The sequence below is a fragment of the Cnephaeus nilssonii genome, assembly GCF_951640355.1.
Source record: "Cnephaeus nilssonii genome assembly, chromosome: 14".
Lineage (NCBI taxonomy): Eukaryota > Metazoa > Chordata > Mammalia > Chiroptera > Vespertilionidae > Cnephaeus > Cnephaeus nilssonii.
In genome coordinates, this window is record NC_137085.1 from 38618044 (window position 1) to 38639771 (window position 21728).

At 45.4% G+C, this 21728-nt stretch overlaps 1 protein-coding gene across 5 annotated transcripts in view; it reads right to left on the reverse strand.

Moving 5' to 3' along the window:
- GCNT1 (glucosaminyl (N-acetyl) transferase 1) overlaps positions 1 to 7455 on the reverse strand; it is a 76263-nt gene extending 68808 nt beyond the window's left edge. For all 5 annotated transcript variants that reach the window (XR_013814513.1, XR_013814514.1, XM_079790489.1 and 2 more), the window contains exons 1-2: positions 7312 to 7455; positions 6405 to 6520 (exon numbers count right to left, since the gene is read on the reverse strand). The gene's annotated coding sequence lies outside the window, so the exon portion shown is untranslated. The remainder of the gene's footprint in view (positions 1 to 6404; positions 6521 to 7311) is intronic.
- Positions 7456 to 21728: the final 14273 nt, after the last annotated feature.

The window sequence follows — 21728 nt, forward strand, 5'->3', positions numbered from 1 at the left end:
TCCATATGGCCAGGCTTTTTTTTTTTTTTTTCCCCTATCTGCGCTCCCGCCCCTCCCTCTGCTCCTTCTGTTTCACAGCCCAGGTTCTCGAGAAACCTCCTCAAACCGGTCCTCAGCCCCTCTGTCTCTGACTCTTTGGACCCAGCCGCTCTCTCATTTCCACCCCTCTCGCTCCCGCCGCCCACTTTCTGCTCCCTCTCTTCCTCCTTCTTCACCGCGGCTGCCGCTTTCCCGGCCGCCCCTTCCCCACAGCTGCCGCTGCTGCGGGTGCCACCATCGCCGCCTCAGGCCGCCGCACAGCGCGAGAGCCACCCGCCCGCCATCCCACCAGCTGCTCCAAACAGCTAAGTGAGATTTCTGTTTTGTGTATTGTGAGCAGTCGCCATGTTGGCCGCGTGGGCTGCTGTTCCCATGGGGACCGCCATCTTGGAATGACAAGTCCCGCCCCTCTCTGGCCACATGGCCTGTCGTGGGGGCCGCCATTTTGAACCATTAAGTCCCGCCCCCGCAGGCCCAGCCTGGTGTGGCCACCCGCCGCCGCGCTCCTCCTCCTCCTTCGGCCCACGGCCTGCCTCCTGCTCCGCCACCCCCCTCCCCTAATGCCTTCTCAGACCCAGGTCCGAGATCCGAACACAGCATTTAAGGTTTTAATGCCCGTGAGGAGCAGGCAGAGTAAGCCTGCCTTCGACAGGAGGTGAGTCTGCAAACCCAAGTCTTGCTACCTCAGGCCGACGGCAGCCATGCATGGTCCAAAGGGGACTGTGCGTGGTGGGGGTGCAACAAGAGGATGAACGCCACCTGGAAGATGCTTCAAATGCGGAAATAAAGGCCACTGGGCAAAGCAGTGCCCCGGCCCCTGGCTCTAACCAAGCCCTGCCCGGCGTGCAGTCAAAACGGCCACTGGAAAAGTGACTGCCCCTGGGAAAGTGACAGGCCCTCTGCGTCTCAGCGTAGAGGGGCCGCCCTTCCAGGTCATGACCCGCTGCTGGCCATGCTGGAACTGGCTGAAGACTGAAGATCCCAGGACTCGACAACCCCCATCACCCTCGCTAAGCCCAGGGTAATGCTCAAGGTAGCGGGTAAGCAGGTCTCCTTTCTGGTCGATAACGGGGGCTACCTTCTCTGTCCTGCCCTCCTTTTCCTGGCCATTTTTCCCTTCTACGATCTCGGTCATCGGTATTGACAGCAAAAAAACTGCTCTGGCCTCAGCACCTTCTCACCCCGCCCTCTCCCCCACTCCACCCTCCCTAGAGAACAACTTTCTTGCTGGCACAGTCTTATCAAAAACTTAGATCTTTATCTCTAGGGAAAAAGTGTCAGTTTTGAACTCAAGCAGTTAGAGGCCTGTTCCCTCCTCCCCCTGCCTTTTCTAAATATTTTAAATAGCATATGATATTGAAACATTAATTGCTAGACATGTTCAGAAATATTTAATGGAAGAAAGGAAGAAAGAAAGAAGTTCTAAAGTTAACTGTTGACAAGAATTTTAAAAGGACCCACTCACCTGGACGGTCCTGCCCCAGGGGTTCAGAGACAGTCCTCATCTGTTTGGCCAGGCCTTACCCAGAGACCTCCAACAATGCTCGTTAGAACCCAGCACTCTTCTCCAGTATGTAGATGATTTCCTTCTCTGCAGCCCCTCCATAGACACGTCTCAGAGGCATACAGCTGGCCTCTGCTGGTAGGATTCTTCCACCACTGGGTCCCAAACTTTGCTCTCCTAGCTAAGCCCTTATACCAGGCTGCTAAAGAAACACCAGTAAGCCCCCCTCTCCTCACCCTCCCTCGTTCGCCAGGCTTTTTCTAACTCCGGGATACCATTCTGGCATCTCTCTCTCTCTCTCTCTCTCTCTCTCTCTCTCTCTCTCTCCAGGACATCTCTAAGCCTTTCCAACTATTTACTGATGAAAGACAGGGAATAGCTATGGGGGTCCTCACCCAGCCCCTAGGGCCAGCCTTCACCCCCATAGCCTACCTGTCCAGACAGCTTGATCCCACGGTTTGGGGATGGCAGCCCTGCCTCTGGGCTCTGGCTGCAGCTGCCGTTCTCATCAAGGAGGCCCAGAAGAGTTGCCTCCAACAACCCTTACAGGTCTTCTCCATCCATAGACTACAGGATCTTCTGTCCCACCGATCCTTATCTCTCCTTGCCCCCTCTTGCATGCAGGAACTCCATCTCCTGTTCCTCGAGAATCCTGACCTCTCCCTAACTCAGTCCCCAGCCCTGAACCCGGCCACTCTCCTTCCCACTGCCTCCACCCAACCTGCGGCAAAGCACTCGTGCCCCGAGGTCATCAGAGGCCCTCACTCAACCTTGGGTGGGACTCTCAGATCTTCCTCTCTCTAATCCTAACTTAACTCTGTTTGTGGATGGGAGCTCATGCCTAGACCCCTAGGGACGTCGGAAAGCCTCCTATGCGGTAGTAACACTCGAGCGGACCCTGGAGGCGGCCTTCATAAATAACCAGATCACCCTTCCCAAGGCTCAGGTAGGGGCCATTACCCAACAGGTCCACTGGTCATTGCACATTGGACCGCTGGCAATTTGGAGGTTCCTTGAACCCCTCTTCACCTCACCCACATTGCGAGAGGCAGTCACGAGTGCCTGCTCCTCCTGCTCCACGTGTGCAGCTGTCTCACCCCAGGGAGGAATGCACCCCAACTTTCCTACCCATCAAATGAGGGGACACCTCCCAGGGCAGGACTGGCAGGTAGACTTCACCCATATGCCTCCCAACAAGAAGACCAAATATCTGCTAACCATGGTCGACACCCTGACAGGGTGGGTAGAGGCCTTCCCTACCTGCAAGGAAACTGCTGAGGTTGTGGCTGAGACCTTGATAACACACATAATCCCTAGGTTTGGCCTCCTCACCTCCATACAATCAGACAACGGCCCAGCTTTTATACCAAGGGTCTTCAGCAGGTTAGTACCTCTCTTGGCATCTCCTGGAAAGTGCACATACCCTACTGCCCACAATCATCGGGTAAGATCGAGAGGATCAACAGCCTCCTTAAAGACCATCTAACTAAACTCTCTAGAAATTCGCAGCTCCTGGCCAGACCTTCTGCCCATGGCCCTGACCGGAATCCGGGCTACACCAAGGAGCCCCACCTTCTTAAGCCCTTTTGAACTCCCATATGGGAGACCCTTCTTGCTCAACCATCGCCTCCCTACTGACCCTCCTCTCCTGGCTACTTATCTTCCATACCTGCCCTTACTCAGGCAACTGCTCCGGGAACACGCTGACAGGTTTCTGCCCAGGCCTGGACCAGCCGACCAAGACTCCCGAGGACCATCCCTCCAGCCGGGGGACTCATTCCTCCTCAAGAACCTTACCCCCCAGGTTGTATTTCAGCTCCAGGCCCAGAAAAGCAGCAAAACCAGACAAGTGACGCTGTGGCAGCCTCAGGACCAGCCTTTAACTCCCAAGTGACTCAACAGGATCGCTCTCGAGACTTCACCAACCAGTCCCTTGGGGAAATTATGCTGCCACATTCCTCGTCCAGCCTCCCATCATTAGGCCAACTGGTGTCTATTCCTTTAATTTTGCTCTTTAGCCCCTTTCTCGTGCGCTGTTTCACTGGTCTTTTGCAGAACAGAACGCAAGCGTTCACCAACCAGAAGGTGGGAGAGATCTATCTGGCCCTGAATTCAGAACGTAGCACCAGAATCTTTGAGACCCCGGGTAGATGCTCCTAACGATGCCCCCTCTCAGCAGGAAGTAGCTATGGAAAACGGACCTTCAGCCCCTGACCTTGCCCGGACTCTCAATTTTTTTATAATATTACCAAAAGCCTGGAATGATAGATCCTCCCTCCCCCCAACTGGTGGGCGAAGTTATGACATTACCGGTGTCTGCCGCCGAGACACTGAACCACCAATCAGCGCATGCCAAGTGCCCTGGGCCCAACCCCTTCCTGTTCCCTCAAAAGGCCGTCTCCACACCTCCATTGCTACTGCTCTCCTCTCTCTCCGTCTGCGGAGACAGCCTGATTGGGTCCCTCCTCCTCCTCCCCCTACTCTAATCCTGGTTTCTCTACCTCCTCCATAATGAATCTCACTCTCGCTCGTTACTGCAGAATAAACCTCCCCTTTAATATGTCTTGGTCTCCGACTCCCGTTTCCTGCGCCTCGAACCTTACAATTAGAAGTTTCAAGTTAATTGTTTTCACTTAATGTTTAGTTCATAAATGTCTAGAGCATTTTAAATATTGGCTGTTTGTTTTGTTTTGTTTTTTTCTCAATTGGGTGACTGTCTCCCAAGGGATGTATGGCAATGTCTGGAGACATGTTTGGTTGTTATTACTGGAGGGAGGGGACTATTGGCATCTAGTGGGTAGAGGCTAAGGAAGCTGCTACACAACTTACAATGCACAGTACAATCCCCACAACAAGAGGTTATCTGGCCAAAGTGTCAAAAGTGCCAAAGTTGAGAAACTCTGGTCTACCATACATGGCATTCGCTACAATTGGACAACCGTAAGCCATCCCTCCTCTGTCAAAGGCAATGTGGTTAAGAATTCAGTCCCCAGGAGGAAACACACCTGATTTATATGAACAGCCATTTGGGAAATGATGTATATATTTATATGAACAGTCATTTGGGAACTTCCTTTTTGAGGCAAGGAGTTAGGCATTTGATATCCTGAGCCAGAACCATGAATACATTTTTCACTAGACTTAATATTAAAAACAGTGACACAATTCCTTGGATGCCCCATAAAGGACTCAATGCAGTGGAAATAATGTGCATGTCATAAATCATGTAATGAAAAATGAACATTACCTACATCATAGATCAGAATTTTTCATTCGCCTGAAAATGTAATTAGCAGGTATAGCAGTTTCTAAGACAGATGCATGAACCAAATTTGATTTGTGTTTTTAAAAAAGAAAAATTAGCCGAAACCGGTTTGGCTCAGTGGATAGAGCATCGGCCTGCGGACTCAAGGGTCCCAGGTTTGATTCCGGTCAAGGGCATGTACCTTGGTTGCGGGCACATCCCCAGTGGGGGGTGTGCAAGAGGCAGCTGATCGATGTTTCTAACTCTCTATCCCTCTCTCTTCCTCTCTGTAAAAAATCAATAAAATATATTTAAAAAATAAAAAAAGAAAAAAGAAAAATTAGCCAATACTTATATTAAATCTGACTTCACATTTTTTTTAATAAAAAATTTCCACTATTTTTGGGGCAAGGGGGTGGGGAGAAAAAAAGCTCTGGCCAAACTGGGCCAGAATTCCTGCATTGTTTCGAGGAGGAAATGGCTGATATCCAACCAGATTTTAGCAAGACCTCTGGAGGTCACCAGGGACCAGCCAAGTCCCGCTTAGCTCTCAGGCCTTGCAGAGAGTTGATTTTGTAGATAGTTAATAGTTCTCAGGGAAAACATTTTTCTTAGTGTGCAGCAACTAAATTACAAATGGGAAAGAAGCAACTTGTGACTAGAAATAGTCCTAAAACTAGTCAATAATGAGCTATAATTAGTGAAAGATGAATCCAGTACATATTCCAGGCCAAGGCTAAGGAGGTCCTTGCCAGGGCCAGCCTGAAGGGAGGGAGCTGACAGGTAAACCTTCAAACCCTCACCATGAAACAGAAAAAAGAAAAAAAAAATCTTACCTTATGTGCCAGTTAAACTTTATAAAAGAAAATTCATGGTATTGTTTTTTAAAGTAGAGGATTTATGTGATGATTTGGAGGAAGGTGGGCATAGAGGAGGGGATAGGGGGGATAAATGTTGATGGATGGAGACTTGACTTGGGGTGGTGAACACACAATACAGTGCACAATGTGTTGAAGAACTGCCCACCTGACACCTGTAGACTATGGTTAACCAGTGTCACCTCAATAAATACAGTAAAAAGGGAAACAAATTAAATAAATGGTAAAGCCTAAAAAAAAAAAAAAAAAAGTAGAGGCGTTAGCCATTTCTAAGACCTCAAAGTTTCCCAAAGCTACCATCCTTAAGGCCTGCACAAAATTCATTAAGCAATAGCAGATATCCAGAGCTTTCCCTTCTTGCCAGAACTGAAATCTGTTACCAAATCCTCTGGCTTGTCTGGAACTGCCTGGGCTCCTAGCAGGTAATTTACACGGATCTTTGAAAACCATTCTCCCCTCCACCTCCCCTCTATAAAACAAGCCTGCCTTTCAGAACAGCTCTGAAAGGGGGGGGCGGAATGCCCAGAGGAGGGGACAGGTCCTGAGAGAGTCCCTCACCTACCACTCACCGAATTCAGGCCACCAAAAGCTGTGGCCATGTTCTCATCTCCAGACACTATGGCTTTCTCTGAACACTGTATACCCTCTTGTTCTATTTGTAAAACGAAGACTCTCTTCCTTCTACGAAGAAATAGCAAAGCAAAGAATACGCAGGATGCCAGGGAACTACAAAACTTACCTCCACTGGGCAGCCCATAGGGCCAGCCTGGATCTGCAGGCGACCTCGTCCACCGTGAAAGATGGTGTCTGGCAGGCCAGGGTGCCTCTGTTTTGCTCTGTACCTGAGAGAAAGTGCTGCAAGGGGGAAAAAGGGCTGTGAGCAAGAGCTAACACGTCAAAAGCTAATGACCAAAAACTGGAAGAATTGGAATTAGAAATTGGACGCTAACGAAAATTTTAAAAAAGAATCCTAGGTAGGGATTAAACTGTGTTTAAGAAGAATCACCTGTTTTCATAATGGACCCAGCAGAACGAGTTTCCCATCCCTGCACATGAAGGACAGCGAGGGAGCAGGGAGACTGGGGAAGCCCCAAGACTAGCGCCTCTTTTCCAGTGGTTCCAGTCGCCCAGGTTGAGTCATTTGTTATCTGGCGTTCTTTATCAGTAAACTAGAGGTAATGTCTCTTTGCAGGGCTATGGCTAGGGTTAAAGTCCCTGGCACCCAGAGAATGGCAGTGAGTAACTAACTAACTGTTCGCTTCTAGCCTGTCCATGCCTGCAGCCAACTCTCCCGATTTCTAAGCTTAGACTCCCTTTGCGGACCAGGTTTTAAAGGGCCAGGAAAAGTGGCTTCCAGGTGACCCTGGGTACCAGAGTTCTGGCCCCGGGCACCACTGATCAGACAGAAGGGTAGGGTCGAGGGAGAGCGCCCCGCGCCATCCCTGGCCCAAGGCGCACTCGCTCGCCGCGGGTTCCCACCGCGCGCCCTCACTTCCAGCCCGGGCTCAGCTTCCTCCGCCCGGACAGAGCCCACCCCACTCGGAGCAGCGGGGCCCTGGCTAAGAGCCCGCTCCCTCCTCCCATCCTTCCCATCTCTCCCCCGCCGCCGGGCAGCGGAACAGGGAAGTCGGTGGGGAGTTGGTTACCTGCAGCGAGCGTCTGGCCCGGAGGCGCAGGAGGGTGCGGTACCGCGTGGCGCCCCAGAGAAGCCACGCGGAGCCGTTCCTCACCCGCAGCGCCCTGGCCCCGGTCTGCACGGAGCTAGCGGCGGTCTGGAACCGCACCTCTAAGCCTCCGGGCCCCCGCCCGCGCCACGCCCCTGGGACCGCCCCCCTAGGCCCCGCCCGTCCCCTGGCCGCCTCGCCCTCCTCCCCGCGTGCAGGGCTTGGGGCTCCCCACTCCTCGCCGGGTCCGTGCGCCCTCTGGGCATTTCCGCGCTCCCGGAGGAGAGCAGGCATCCACCTAGTTCATCTCTCTGCTTCCCCAGGTTCGCCTAGGTTCTTAGTTCTCCGAAGGGGACAAGGGCTGGGCGCGTGAGTGGGGTCTTTTTCAGCATTTTATGTCCCCTTCCTCAGAGGCAGAAAACGGGAGGAAGCACTGCCTTCTCTGATTTTTTTTAAAAAAGGAAAATGTTTTGTAACAGAGAGGGGAAAAAAGTAATGCCAAGGTTCTTGATATCATACAAACTTTAGAGATGATCATGTATTTTTCTCCCCAATGAGCCTTGCTTACTAAATTTAGCTTTTAAAAACTGCTTATGTTCATGTGCATTTTCACAGAAAAACTAAGATCAAGTGTGGAATAAACCACAGTGCCGTGCAAAATAGTCAACACCTCTCTCCCGCCTGACAGCACGTATGGCCTGGTAGTCATTTATAAAAGCTGACACCGTCTCCTTTGTAGCAAGGGGAACGTTGTGCATTGGTCTTCTTCCGTTGTTCTTAATATTGGTGTCATTTATTAATTCAGCTGCATGCGTTGAAGTACTGGTAAATGAAGGAACATACGCAGTCCCGCCCACCGTGTTCTGCTGTAGGGATCTGTAGGGTAAAGCTGAGACCCTGTGGGTTTCCCTGTAACTGAAAGCTTGCTTACTGACCGTCATTCTAACAAAAGAAGGTCATTGCTAGTCTAGGGAGACACATGAAATGCAGAAGGCAGGGCTGGGCTGGCCTAGAGGGCACCACTGAGTTTCTGAGCTCACCCTTTTGGGCTTTCTGCCTAATGAGGTTAAATGGGAGGGGGGCATTCTTGCACAGGTCCACACAGAGCAGAGGTTGACAGTGCCCCCCAAGTGGAGCTAATAATAAGTGGAGCTAATGAAATATTCCGGGGGGAAGGTAAATCTTGCCTCCTTCCCAAGGAGATTCCTGCTCCAATGATAATCTTGGAGCATCTTGCTTTCATTTTTTTTAGGAAAGTAATCTTTTTATAATACATTAAGAACTCATGAGCTCCTTTTAAACTGTGGCTTATATATTTATATTTTAATATATTTTTATTGAGTTCAGAGAGGAAGGGAGAGGGAGAGAGAGACAGAAATATCAATGATGAGAGAGAATCATTGATCAGCTGCTTCCTGCATGTCTCCTACTGGGGATCGAGCCCAAAACCCAGGTATGTGCCCTTGACTGGAATCAACAGGGGACCCTTCAGTCCACAGGCCAATTCTCTATCCACTGAGCCAAACTGGCTAGGGCTAAACTGTGGCTTATATTTTTTATCATGGAAACAAAAGTGTGAATCCAAAAACCTTCTGCAAATATACACAGAATTTGCATTTTGGTCAAAACTAAAAAAACAAAAAAAAATAATTGCAAGTTGTTTTCTCTATCTATCGCTAATCCAGGTGACCTTTTTTACTAAGGTACATAATGATATTTTTAAGTTCTTTATGTAAAGACATTATGAAGGCAAATATATAAACCTTCACAGGGTATTATGAAATTAAATTCATAACTACTATTAATTCATAGTTTGAAACTAAACCTCACTTCTTTCCATTAGACTAACCATGTCTCCTTGACTCTCATTGACCACTTTTTCATACTAGGCTTACATCAAGGATATTTTAAGTTTGTTTCTAATCATCAATACTTAGTATGCCTACAAGAATACTCTTTAATTTCTAAAGGGGTAATCAAATTTGCTTCCTTTTGAATTACCCCTGGTGGTCAGTGCACTCCCACAGCCAACCTCCCGTAGCCGGCCAACCTCCCGTGGTCCCTCCCCCCGCCGGCTGACCCCAATTGGCCCCAATCACCGGCCAGGCTGAAGAACCCCACCCATGCATGAATTCTTGCACCGGACCTCTAGTGTATGTGTGTGTGTGTGTGTATGTGTATATATATATATATATATATATATATATATATATATATATATATGCCTAATATGCTAATTGTCCCTCCGACCATTCGACCAGTCGCTATGATGCACGCTGACCACCAGGGGCAGATGCTCCAACCGGTAGGTTAGCTTGCTGCTGGGGTCCAGCCAATCGAGACTGGGCAAGACAGGCTGGACACATCTTGGGGCCCTCCCACAGTTCTTCTCTGGCCCTGGTCATGCACCGGTGGGGTCCCTTGGCCTGGCCTGTGGCCTCTCAAATCCTGGACCCCTCGGGGGATATCAGAGAACCAGTTTCAGCCCGATCCCCACAGGCCAGGCCAAGGGACTCCACTGGTGCATGAATCCGTGCACCAGGCCTCTAGTTACTTAATAAAGCCAAATTTGCTCCACTGAATTCTGTTCTTTAACATTGCCAAAGCAATGCTAATTCTGTTCCTTAACACAATTTGTACAATGTTGTGCTTCAGATATATTACAAGCATTGGTGGATTGATCTGCTCATCAAACTTGAATGTGTAATATTGTTTTACCAGGAAAAATAATTTCAAGATTCAAACAATGGATTTATAAATTAACTTGTAGAGTATAGATTTTTGTCAGTTGGACACTGGATGTATCCTATAAATGTCATTTAGTTACCACAATAACAAACCTACCATAAATCTATACAAGGGATTCAAAGGGTATTTCTGGGTTTCTTAGGGGTGTCAGGGTCTACTCATAAAACAGAAATCTCTGCAGCTATTTTTACAGAAACTTTAAGGAATTGCTTAAACAGGCAACGGAGGGTTGGGAAGGCAAGAGGAAACATTGCAGTAACCGAGAGATAGTAACTGCAGGAAGCAGCTGCCACTGAGAGATCTGGACAGAGAAGTAGTCGGATTATCAGAAACTAAGAGCTGGAAGAGGGCCTGGAGGGAGCTGGGACTCAGGCTTCCAAGGAAGGGACTGTACCCGCCCGGGGTATTTCTGAAGGTCAATGTTGAAGGTTGCTGGATCTGAGAAGGTAGATTAAAAACTAGAAATTGGAACCAACTGCTGCAGCCAGGGAAAAGAACCATTGCTGGGTGACACGGGCAGTTATGAAACCAAAATGTGGGGTTTGATTCCGAGCTCATTGTCTCACGAAATGGAAGAATGAAGTCGCGGAACAAACTGGTCAGCGGAACCAAAGTTTATTGAGAGGAGCCAGTCCTGGAAAAGGTGCCAGAGCTTCCTTTCCATGTTAGAGTCGGGTGTTCAAGTCTATTAGTCCATGTGCAGAGTCCCACATGGCCATAAGCCACGTGGGCGCAGGGGAGCATACCTCCTGCCATCAACCCAGGAACCTAGCACACGGGGGTGGGCGTGGGGGAGCAAGAGCAAGTGCCCGATTTTTAATCTAGGGGGCTGGATACAGCCTTGCTAGCTCCTGATTGGCCTTTTCAAAGAGTTCTGCCTTAGCCATATCCTTGTGATTGGTTTATATGCCTCATTGCCTTGTGGTTGGTTATCTGAAACCTGCTTGTTTTAGCAACAATCCATACATTTTAAAGTTTGTTGATCCTGTGTGCCCCAACACCACCATGGTCCCCATTCGTGACTACCAGCTTCCCTCTGTCTCCTCAGTTACAGCAAGCTGATATCAAGAAGCAAGTCCCTTCTTCCCATTCCAGGCTTCCGGTCTCCTCAAGCACCCCTTATTGGCAAACTTACAGGAAACATGGTTTGCTGTGTCACAGCCACAGCATCACCAGAGTACAGAAGGATGGGTTTGGACTTCAAGATATACCTTCATAACCAGCATAAGGAGTAAACCCATGATTACAACTATCAAATATCCTAATATAGATGCAGGGATGTCCTGGTAAACAGAGCTGTTATAGTGGTAATTTAAGACAATTATAATATATTTTTTCAGTATAATACAACTATGGTTAAAAGTACAACTTCCCCTGGCCATGTAGCTCAGTTAGTTAGAGCGTCATCCCATAGGCAAAAAAAAAAATAAAAATAAAAAAATTTTAAGTGCAACTTAAGTAAGGGGATAATGTTGAACTTGACCCAAACCCTGTGCTCCCAGGAGATAGTGATGGCTAAAGAAACCCTCACACGCACACTGTTCTGTGTTCCAGAAGACAGCTTACTGGGAAGCACCACCGCCTTTGCTCAAGACTCACTTAGACTAGACTCACAGAGAGCTCCCTGTTTACCTGTGATGAGGCCCTACACAGACCCTCCAAATTCTCTCTTTTTTTTTGTCTCATAAATGAGTCACTGAGCTGTTTGTCCCCACTGGCCAATCTGCACAAAATGGCTGCTCACTTTCCTTGATCCAACTTTATTCTGGCTTCCCTCCCTTCCCAAGCCTTTGAGCTTTCATCTACCCTCAGCCTAAGCCAGCATGGGGACGCAAAACAAAGCCCTAATGGCCACTTCCCATCTGAGCTCAAAGATGCCACCTGCGTACCTTGTTGTAGGCGGTGGGAATAACACCTGGATTCAGCAACTTCGGAACTTGGGTTCTGGCTAGGAAAGAATTCAGAGCCGAGCCCAAGCTGTAAGAAAATATTTATTGGGTAAATCACAGAGGTAGAAAAAAGTAGTTCCTAGAAGAAATGAGGTTAGGAAACAAGTTATAGACGTAAAGGAAGAGCCCTTGGAGCTTGGGAATGGGGAAGCTAATGGTAATGTGCCTGGGCGGGGGGGGGGGGGGGGGGGGAGGGGGACATGGACTGCTCCCAGAGGGAGAGCACTGGGTCCTCTATCCTGAGGGTTTTAAGGGTGGGGATTTTAGGGGAGGTCCCAGGGGAAGATCTCCATGGAATATTCAACAGTTTTCCATGTGTGTCCTTTCAGGGTTGTGGTCTCCACTGACTGGCCAGCACCAGGGCAGGGAGGGGGGTCATTATTCAATGCACCTGGTCCTGAGGCTCTTTTGTTGCTTGTCTGGGCCTGGAGCTGAAATACTACAGAGGCATAGATGTTATCTCCAGGTAGGAAAGGTCAGGTGGTCCTGGTCCAAACTGTGTGACCAGCAATATGCTAGGGAAGGAAAAGTCACCCTGGGGGCTAGGTCCCATCCTACAATTGAGTGTCTGTTGCTAGGCACCTGGGGCTTTGCACCCTGGTGATCTGTACCTGGCCCATCGGCCTTGCTCTGCTCTGGTCAGTCTAACTGCCTACAACAATCCCACTCCCTGAGACAGGATCTTTCTAGCCATTGGACTCCTCCCTATAAAAGAAAAGACCTTTTCTGCCTGAGCTTTCCAAAGTTTACATATCTTACAATTGAAGCATTTCCCCTATTACACCCGCTCCTGCTTGTAGCCCAATAGACTCCTTCCCTGTTGTAGTAATTCCTTTGAACAAGTCTTCCCTTTAGCCAAATTCAGATTTGGTTTTTATTTGACAGTTTAATGGTGCTGTTAGGGACCTCCACATTCAGCAATTTGAGTTCCTTTGGTGAGTTCCATTCTTGAGCTGCTCAGGACATCTTGTCTGTTAAAGTTACTTTAATTCTTTCCAGCAAAAAGAGAATATTTTCCAACAAAGATTCTTCTTTGGCCCTCCTGTAAGACCTCTTCTGTTCTCCCTTTGTTCCTCAACCCAGAGATTAGGCCAGGGAATTAATGAAGTGGGATTCTTTCTCAGCTTCTTTAAAGTTTATTTTTGGGGATTAACTTGTGTTAATCCCACAGATAACTCTTACACGATCTGTTTCTCCAAACTGACTGATGGCCATTATGGCATTAATTTAGTTTAATATCTTCAAGAATTGGCAACATTTACCAAAGGCAATTCAGGACTTCCAAGGCCTTTTGGGGAAATTTGGTATCTTCCCAAAGTGGCTCATCTGAGACCTTTCCCTTCCCTCTATCTCCATTTCTCGTTTTTATCACCTTAACGTTCTCATCAACTGCCTTGTACCCTTTGATCTGTCCAGTCAGCACCTCTACTGACTCTACCTCCTGTACATGCCTGTGATACCCTTCCCTACCCACTCCAGCCCCTTGAGATATAGGCTCCCTCTATTACGCTCACCTCTTCTTTACCTCATTGGTGAAGGAAGGACGATCCCCTGCCCAAATAGTACGAGATGGCCAAGCACAGGACACTGGACAGATGCCATTGATAACAGCTTATTAGTCACAAAGACACAGCCTGGGGAGGAGGACACTGCATGCCTTCCTGAGGAGACAGGAGGAAGCTAGGTAGACAGGGACGGCACCCTGGGGGCGGGGGAGGGAAGGTGGTGGGGATGAAAAGAGAGAGGTGTAGGACAAAACCAGAAAAAACGTAGAAAGTTGTAGAAGGTTCTCAGAGAGGGATTTTTGTCATTGTCAAAGCTGGCTAAGGTTTGATGGTTTCATTTATAAGAAGTTTTTTTAAAGCTTTAGTGTCAAATATTATACTGATTTTAAAAAACCAAATTTGATGTTCTTGCTGTTAAAATGATAAAATTTTCTTTAGATTACTGGTCTGCTCTTAATAAGAGATTGTAATCAAGTTTTTCTTTACCTTCTGAGTAATCTACCTAGAAGGCAAAGATTCTATGTCTTACAATAATTTTCTGTGCCTTAGGTTTATCATGTTCTTGATTTTCTAAAAAATCTTCTCATTTTTAAAAGAGCTATGGTTATTTATAATTATGTTATCCCAAATGTTTGCTTTTAATATCTTCCATTGCCACCTTGACTTTGGATTGACTTTCATTTTGCATACCACATAAACAAACACATGTTCTTGCCAGTTACATTATTTTTGGAAATAGTTCAATGATAATCAACAGGCCTAGAATTTATAACTCCAAAGGGTATGTTATAGACAGTGTATAGTCTTTCACTGAAACAGTATCTTTTAAAAACAGTTTTCATTGGTACTGTAGGGGTTCAAAACAAGTCACCCAAGATGTGCCCCTCTGCCATGTGGATTATTTAGATCTGAAAACAGTCAAAGCCTAGGCCCATGAAGAACCTTTGCCAATCCCTCTAACTGCCTAAAAGAATTTAGACAACGGGACTTTCTCTAAGAAGTGAGCTACCATTATAGATGAGTATCTATAATAATAAAAGCGTAATATGCTAATTAGACCAGATGTCCTCCCGGACATCCTTCCAGACTACCTTCCGGACAAAGCTCGGGCTGTGAGGGAAGCCCGGGTCCCAAGTGCCAGAGGGAAGACAGTGCCGGCAGCTGGGGGAAGGAAGGCCTACTCTTGCACGAATTTCGTGCATCGGGCCTCTAGTATTTTAATATAAATATAAATAGCTTAATATAAACTAGGGTGAAAACTAGCAAGTCCACTTTGATCCAAGTCCTCTCTGTGTCCCATTGTTTCAAGATGGTTCTGTGTACATTTGTTTACTAAATAATAACTCTTTCATCTCCCTGTGAATTGCCTTACTTCCCTCTCCTTAGTTCTGAATGACATATATACCTCATTTTGCCTCACTATCTTTGGTATTTTCATGCTTATGTGAATTCCCCATACACATGTATTAAAACTTGATTTTTCTTCTTTTAATCTACTGTATGTCATTTAAATTATTTGACCAGCCAAAAGAACTAAGAGGGAAAGGGGAAAGTGTCCCTGATTCCCAACAGAAGAAAAATGGTTATTTGTGCTGGTATTATATAGCTGTAAAAAAATGGTGAGGATATCATTCTATATTGTCATAGAAAGTAATGTTAATATATTAGTAGATTTTTAAAATAAGAGCATTCACTACATGAATTATTACTCATGATCAAAGATATAAATAAATAATGCATATACAGTCATGTCCAGGGATTTTTACATTCTACTTCTTAAACGTTTGAGTAAAGAAAAATATACATATAAATATTTTTTTGCAACCATCATAGCTTTAAAAATATATTTCCACTTTGAAAAAAAAGTATAAAATACACGAATAAATAAACTAGCCAGTAACAAATTGAACATTTTTTATCAAAAAGGAAAATAATTTACAGTTAGCAAATGCCTATCATGATGTTTATCAGAAAAATCAACTTAAAAGAAGTACCTGTCTGAATAGATTGTGACATATCCATGCAATGGAATACTGCTTAGTTAAAAAACAAAACTGATTTACACAACGATATGGATGAGTCTCAGAAACATTATGCTGAGGTGATGTCAAACACATAAGAGCACATATCATTTGATTCATATTTGTGTATTTGGAATTCTTAGTAGGCAAAATCTAATTAGTAGTGATAGAAAGGAGAGTAGTTGGCCTTGGCTGGTGTGACTCGGTTGGTTGGGCATCATCCTGTGCACTGAAAGGTTGCTGGTTTGATTCCTAGTCAGGGCACATGCCCTGGTTTCAGGTTCGATCCTCAGGAGGGGGCATGCAGAAGGCAGCCCATTGATGTTTCCCCTCACATCGGTTTCTCTCTCCCTCTTCCTTCCTCTCTCTTTAAAAATCAATAAAAACATTAAAAAAAAAAGAAAAGAAAAGAAAGGAGAGTAGTTGTTACCTGGGACTGAGGGGGATGGACTTACTTTTTAGCGTGATCAAAATGTTCTTTATCTTGATCATGGTAGTAATTACATGAGTACATACATTTCTCAAAACTCGGTGAACTATATAGTTAAAATGGGTACATTTTAATGTGCGTGACAAGGAGGAAAAGTAATTTTATCTCTACGCTTATAGGTTCTTGGCTGAGAACCCCTGTGGAAAAAAAGTCAGATTAACAGGACAAAGACAAAAGTTTCATAGCATACCTACTGTAGATGTGGAAGATACCCAAGGAAACTGAGTGACTCCCTGAAATGGCCCAATCCACCACCTTCAATACCATCTGCAGCTAAAGACAAAAGAAGATTTGGATGGGGCGTGGGGGTGTGCAGTATGAAAGGTTACAGGAAAAGCACAGTAAACAAAGTTATGGTTGTTATAGAGATTGAAGTCTTTAAATTGTTGCGTTCTCCACTGATAATTGTTTCTAGAGTTTTCGTCACCCTGTGTTCCTGGTACAGAGCAGGAGACACCCTTTCAAGTGGAGATTTCCCTTATAAACGTAAATATTCTTACAAAAGAGTAACCTGCTCAGTTTTCAGAGCTTCTCCCATGTTTGCTGTTTTTAAAAAAGAACCAGCTCAAGTTTATCCTTATGCCAAACAGGCATATTTTGGGGTGGCAAATTCTGTTCTCCTTCAGATGTAAACTATACCTCAATAACATTGATTTTTTTTTTAATGTCTGTTTAAAAATACTAGAAGGGTCAAATAGAAAGGAGAGAGCATATGTTGGGCATGATCTGGACACTGAGTTTGAGATGATGAACTCTCAACGGGAGGGAAGCTGCAGGCCTTGGAGGTATGCCTGGACTCCGGTTTTCCTATCTAGAAGCCCCTTGGTGGCTGGTGCCATTAGGACACTAAATGCACCCTTTTGAGGGTGAGAGGGCCCAAGAGAAACTGTGGGGAATTTTTACAATTATGAGGCCCTGGCCCAGCAAAGGAAGGGTACAGGGTTGGTGAGGGTGGAGGAGAAACAGATTAGCACTGTGTCCTGGCCACCAGGGAGAGTGGGCTGACTTGTCCCAGGACGCAGAAACATCAGGTAGGCTCACAGAGTATTTCAAGCTAAAATTCTCATGCTAATTGAACAAGAACGTCCCAGATATAAATGTATTTATTTAGTACTGACTTAACAGTCGAGTTTGAAGTGTGGCAGAGGTGCCCTCTGGTGGTAGAATCTAGAACCAAATGTTTTACTTCTTTTCATTGCATGATAATAAAAGACATGTATGCCTCTATTCCTAGCAAAGCCTACTCTTCCACTTGGGCACTTGATCCCCACCATTCTGTCATAATCCAGAACATCACCCAGTAATGATCTCTTTTACAACATTTATTTATTCTTTCTACTGAATATTTCATATCAACATACAAAAATGTTATTCCCGCCCCCCCTTTTTTTTTAAAAAAAAAAAACCCTTTCTGGAGCCCCTTGATCCTTTAGCCACTACCCTAATTTATTCTCTCTCTCTCTCTCTCTCTCTCTCTCTCTCTCACCCTCTCACACCAAAGCTTGGTGATCTTTTTTGTGTGTAAAGAGCCAGATAGTAAATATTTTATAAGCACAGTGGGCTATGTGGTCTCTGTTGCAACTGCTTAACTCTGCCCCTGCGGGTGACAGCAGCCACAGACAACACACAAATGAGTGGGCGTGGTCACCTTTGCCTAGTTCACTGACCCCTGCTTTACAGAAAGCTGATGTCAGTTCACCCTTGCAGTGACCTGTCAGGACAGAGGTCCAAGCTGTCCTGTGCTTTACACTTGCAGGCATCTCTTGCTGGGATCTCTAGAACAGTACGGAGAATCCCAAGGGGCATAAACCTCCTGTGAGTACCGCAAAGGGAATTTCTGGAAGAATCTGATTGTTTGTGTCAAAAGAACAATCTGTATCTGCAGTCTCCAAATATTATAGTGCTTCCTGCCATGCCCCTAAGGAAACTGCTCTTGTCAAATTCGGCTCCACAGTACTACATCCAGTAGGCATTTATCTGAACTCATCTTATTTGTCATCTCAGCAACATTTCTGACAAATAATCACTCTTTGTCCTTGTAACCCTTTCTTCAAATGGACACTGAATCCTCCCTGTTTTTCTCCTGTCACTCCTCTAAGACCTCACCCAGCTCATGCTGTTAAATATACCTCTACTTCACATCTATATTTAAACTGACAGCTACCTAATTTTTATCTTGCCCTCTTTTTGGCCTCCATCTTCTACACTTAAGGACCCTGTTATTTTAGGGGTCCGGGTAGCTAATTGAGGGGAATCTCCCAATCTTAAAGTTAGCAACCTTAATTTCATCTGTTAATCTTTTTTAAAAATATTTTTTTATTGATTTCAGAGAGGAAGGGAGAGGGAGAGAGAGATAGAAACATCAATGATTAGAGAGAATCATTGATTGGTTGCTTCCTGTACACCCCCTGTTGGGGATCAAGCCTGCAACCCGGGCATGTGCACTTCACCAGAATTGAACCTGGGACCCCTCATTCCTCAGGCTGACACTCTATCCACTGAACCAAATTGGCTAGAGCTGTTATCTTTTATTTTTTTATTGTTCACACTATTGCAGATGTCCCCCATTTTCCTCTCCTTTGCGCAACTTCACCGAGCCTCTGCCCACTCTTCTGTGGCTCTCACCACACTATTTAAAATATATATATATATATATTGATTTCAGAGAGGAAAGAAGAGGGAGAGAGAAATAAAAACATCAATGATGAGAGACTCATTGATCAGCTCCTGCACGCCCCCTACTAGGGATAGAATCCACAACCTGTGCATGTGACTGGGAATATGACCTCATTCACAGGTCCACACTCAACCACTGAGCGGCACCAGTCAGGCCCTCATCACACTATTGTCTGTGTCCATGGGCTGTGTGTTTTTTAGCTAATCCCTTCACCTTCCTTTATCCATTCCTCCCCACCCCCTTACCTTCTGACATTGGTCAGTGTGTTCCATGTATTCATGCCTCTGATTCTCTTTTGTACATCAGTTTATTTTGTTCATTAGAATCCACATATTAGAGAGATTATGTGGTACTTGGCTTTCTCTGGCTGTTATTTTCGCTTAGCACAATAATCTCCAGGTCCATCCATGCTGTTGCAAAGGATAAGAGTTCCCTCTTTTCTTATAGCCTCATAGTATTCCATTAGGTAAATGTACCACAGCTTTTTTATCCACTCATCTACTGATGGGCATTTGGGCTGTTTCCAGTTCCTAGCTATTGTAAATAACACTGCTATGAACATATATATTCTTTCTGATTGGTGTTTCAAGATTTTTGGGATATATTCCCAGAAGTGGGATTGCTGGGTCAAACGGAAGTTCCATATTTAATTTTCTGAGGAAACTCCATACTGTTTTCCATAGTGGCTGTACCAGTCTGCATTCCTACCAATAGTACACTAGGGCTCCCTTCTCTCCACATCCTCGTCACCACGTGTTGTTTGTTGAGTGATCGATAATAGCCATTCAGATAGGTGTGAGGTGATACCTCATTGCAGTTTTAATTTGCATTTCCCTGATGATTAGTGATCTTGATCATTTTTTTCATATGTCTCTTGGCCATTTGTATGTCCTCTTCAGAGAAGTGTCTATTCAGGTCTTCTGCCCATTTTTTAATTTGTTGTTTGTCTTCCTTTTGTTGAGTTGTATTAGTTCTTTATATGTTTTGGAAATTAACCCCTTATCAGATGTTCCATTGGCAAATATGTTCTCCCATATGGTGGGTTCCCTTGTTGTTTTGTTGGTGGTTTCTTCTGCTGTACAAAAGCTTTTCAGTTTGAGGTAGTCCCATTTATTTATTTTTTCCTGTGTGTCCCTTGCCCTCAGAGACATATTGGCAAAAATATTGCTCCAAGAAATGTCTGAGATTTTACTGCCTATGTTTTCTTCTAGGATTTTTATGGTTTTGCAACTTACATTTAAGTCTTTTATCCATTTTGAGTTTATTCTTGTGTATGATGTAAGTTGGTAGTCTGGCTTCTTCTTCTTCTTCTTTTTTTTTTTTTTTTTTGCATGTACCCATCCAATTTTCCCAATACCATGTATTGAGAGAATATTTTTCTTCATTGTATGCTTAGTTTGGCCAAAAGATTTGCTGGTTCGATTCCCGGTCAGGGCACATGCCTGAGTTGCAGGCTCAATCCCCAGTGGGGGGCTTGCTGGGGGCTGCGGATCAATGATTCTCTCTCACCATTGATGTTTCTCTCTCTGCCTCTCTCTTCTTCTCTGAAATCAACAAAAATATATTTTTTAAAAAAGTTAACTGGGCACCCTGAGCTTTATCTGGTAAAACCCTAAGTTAGCAAGGAATAGGGGGTAGATATTGAGTGGGAAACCCACAAGATCTGTCATGAGGGAGGTGACATTTATTCCAAAAGCTGAATCTGTGTTGGAAGAATGCAGGCCTCAAACACAGGCTGGGGGGAAAACTCTTCCGTGACACAGTCTTTATGGTCATTTTGGCCTTCCATTCATATAGTTGTAGGATATCCTGAGTAGTCTCCAGGTAAGCCAGGTTTTCAGTGGGGTTGACAGGAGGCGTCCACTCTGGTAATGCCCCCAAATCAAACGGCTTCTCCTTCTAACAAGTGTCTGTCCTGCCCGTCCCAGTGCAGAAATTGTTCAATAGTGGAAAGGAAACTAGGAAAGTGACAGTAGAAGCCAACACACAGATCTGCTCAAATTAATCTATGTCCTTCTTTTGACTGATTCACCTTCTGGTAATGATGGAGTTAGTAATCTCTAACTTCAGCCCTCAATTAATCAGAAAAAAAGTTAATTAAAAATATGGAATTCAGCCCTAACCGGTTTGGCTCAGTGGATAGAGCATCGGCCTGCAGACTCAAGGGTCCCAGGTTTGATTCCGGTTAAGGGCATGTACCTTGGCTGCGGGCACATCCCCAGTGTGGGTGTGCAGAAGGCAGCTGATTGATGTTTCTCTCTCATCAATGTTTCTAACTCTCTCTCCCTCTCCCTTCCTCTCTGTAAAAAATCAATAAAAAATATATGTATATCTTTATAAAAATATATGAAATTTAATTTAAAACATTAACTTTTAGAATAAAAACTCTTCCCCTATCAACTCCTTTCCTCCAATATTCCCCCTCACCCCTGCAATTTGAATATTCTGTAACCCCCAGGATGTGGGTTCTGTAGCCTCACAGTGCCTTTGTCTGATTGACATTTGTGTTAAGCCAGGGCTGTGAACAGAAGTGTCTCCAGAATCACACGGTGTGAATTGCTATGGAACAAGGTTAAACTATTTTGATGTTGATTCTGACCACATGTGAGCATTTCCCACACCTGAGTCAGACTTTATTATTGAAACCCAAACTATATGATTAATTTTTTTAAAAGCATGACCATGTTACTTCTTCAAATTTCAGGTTTCTCAGATATATAACCTTCATTCAGAAATTAATACAGAGTGATTCCATTCAAATTGCCAATATTATCGCCTGTATCTCCCATTCTCCAAACTCTTTTTTTTGGGGGGGTGGTATTTTAGAGACAGGGGAAGTGAGAAGGAGAGAGAAACATCCATGTGAGAGAGAAACATCGATCAGTTGCCTCCTGTATACCAACTGGAGATGGAACCCACAACCTGGGTATGTACCCTGACGCAGAATTAAACCTACAATCCCTCGGTGTACAGGACGATACTCCAACCAACAGAGTCACACCAGCCAGG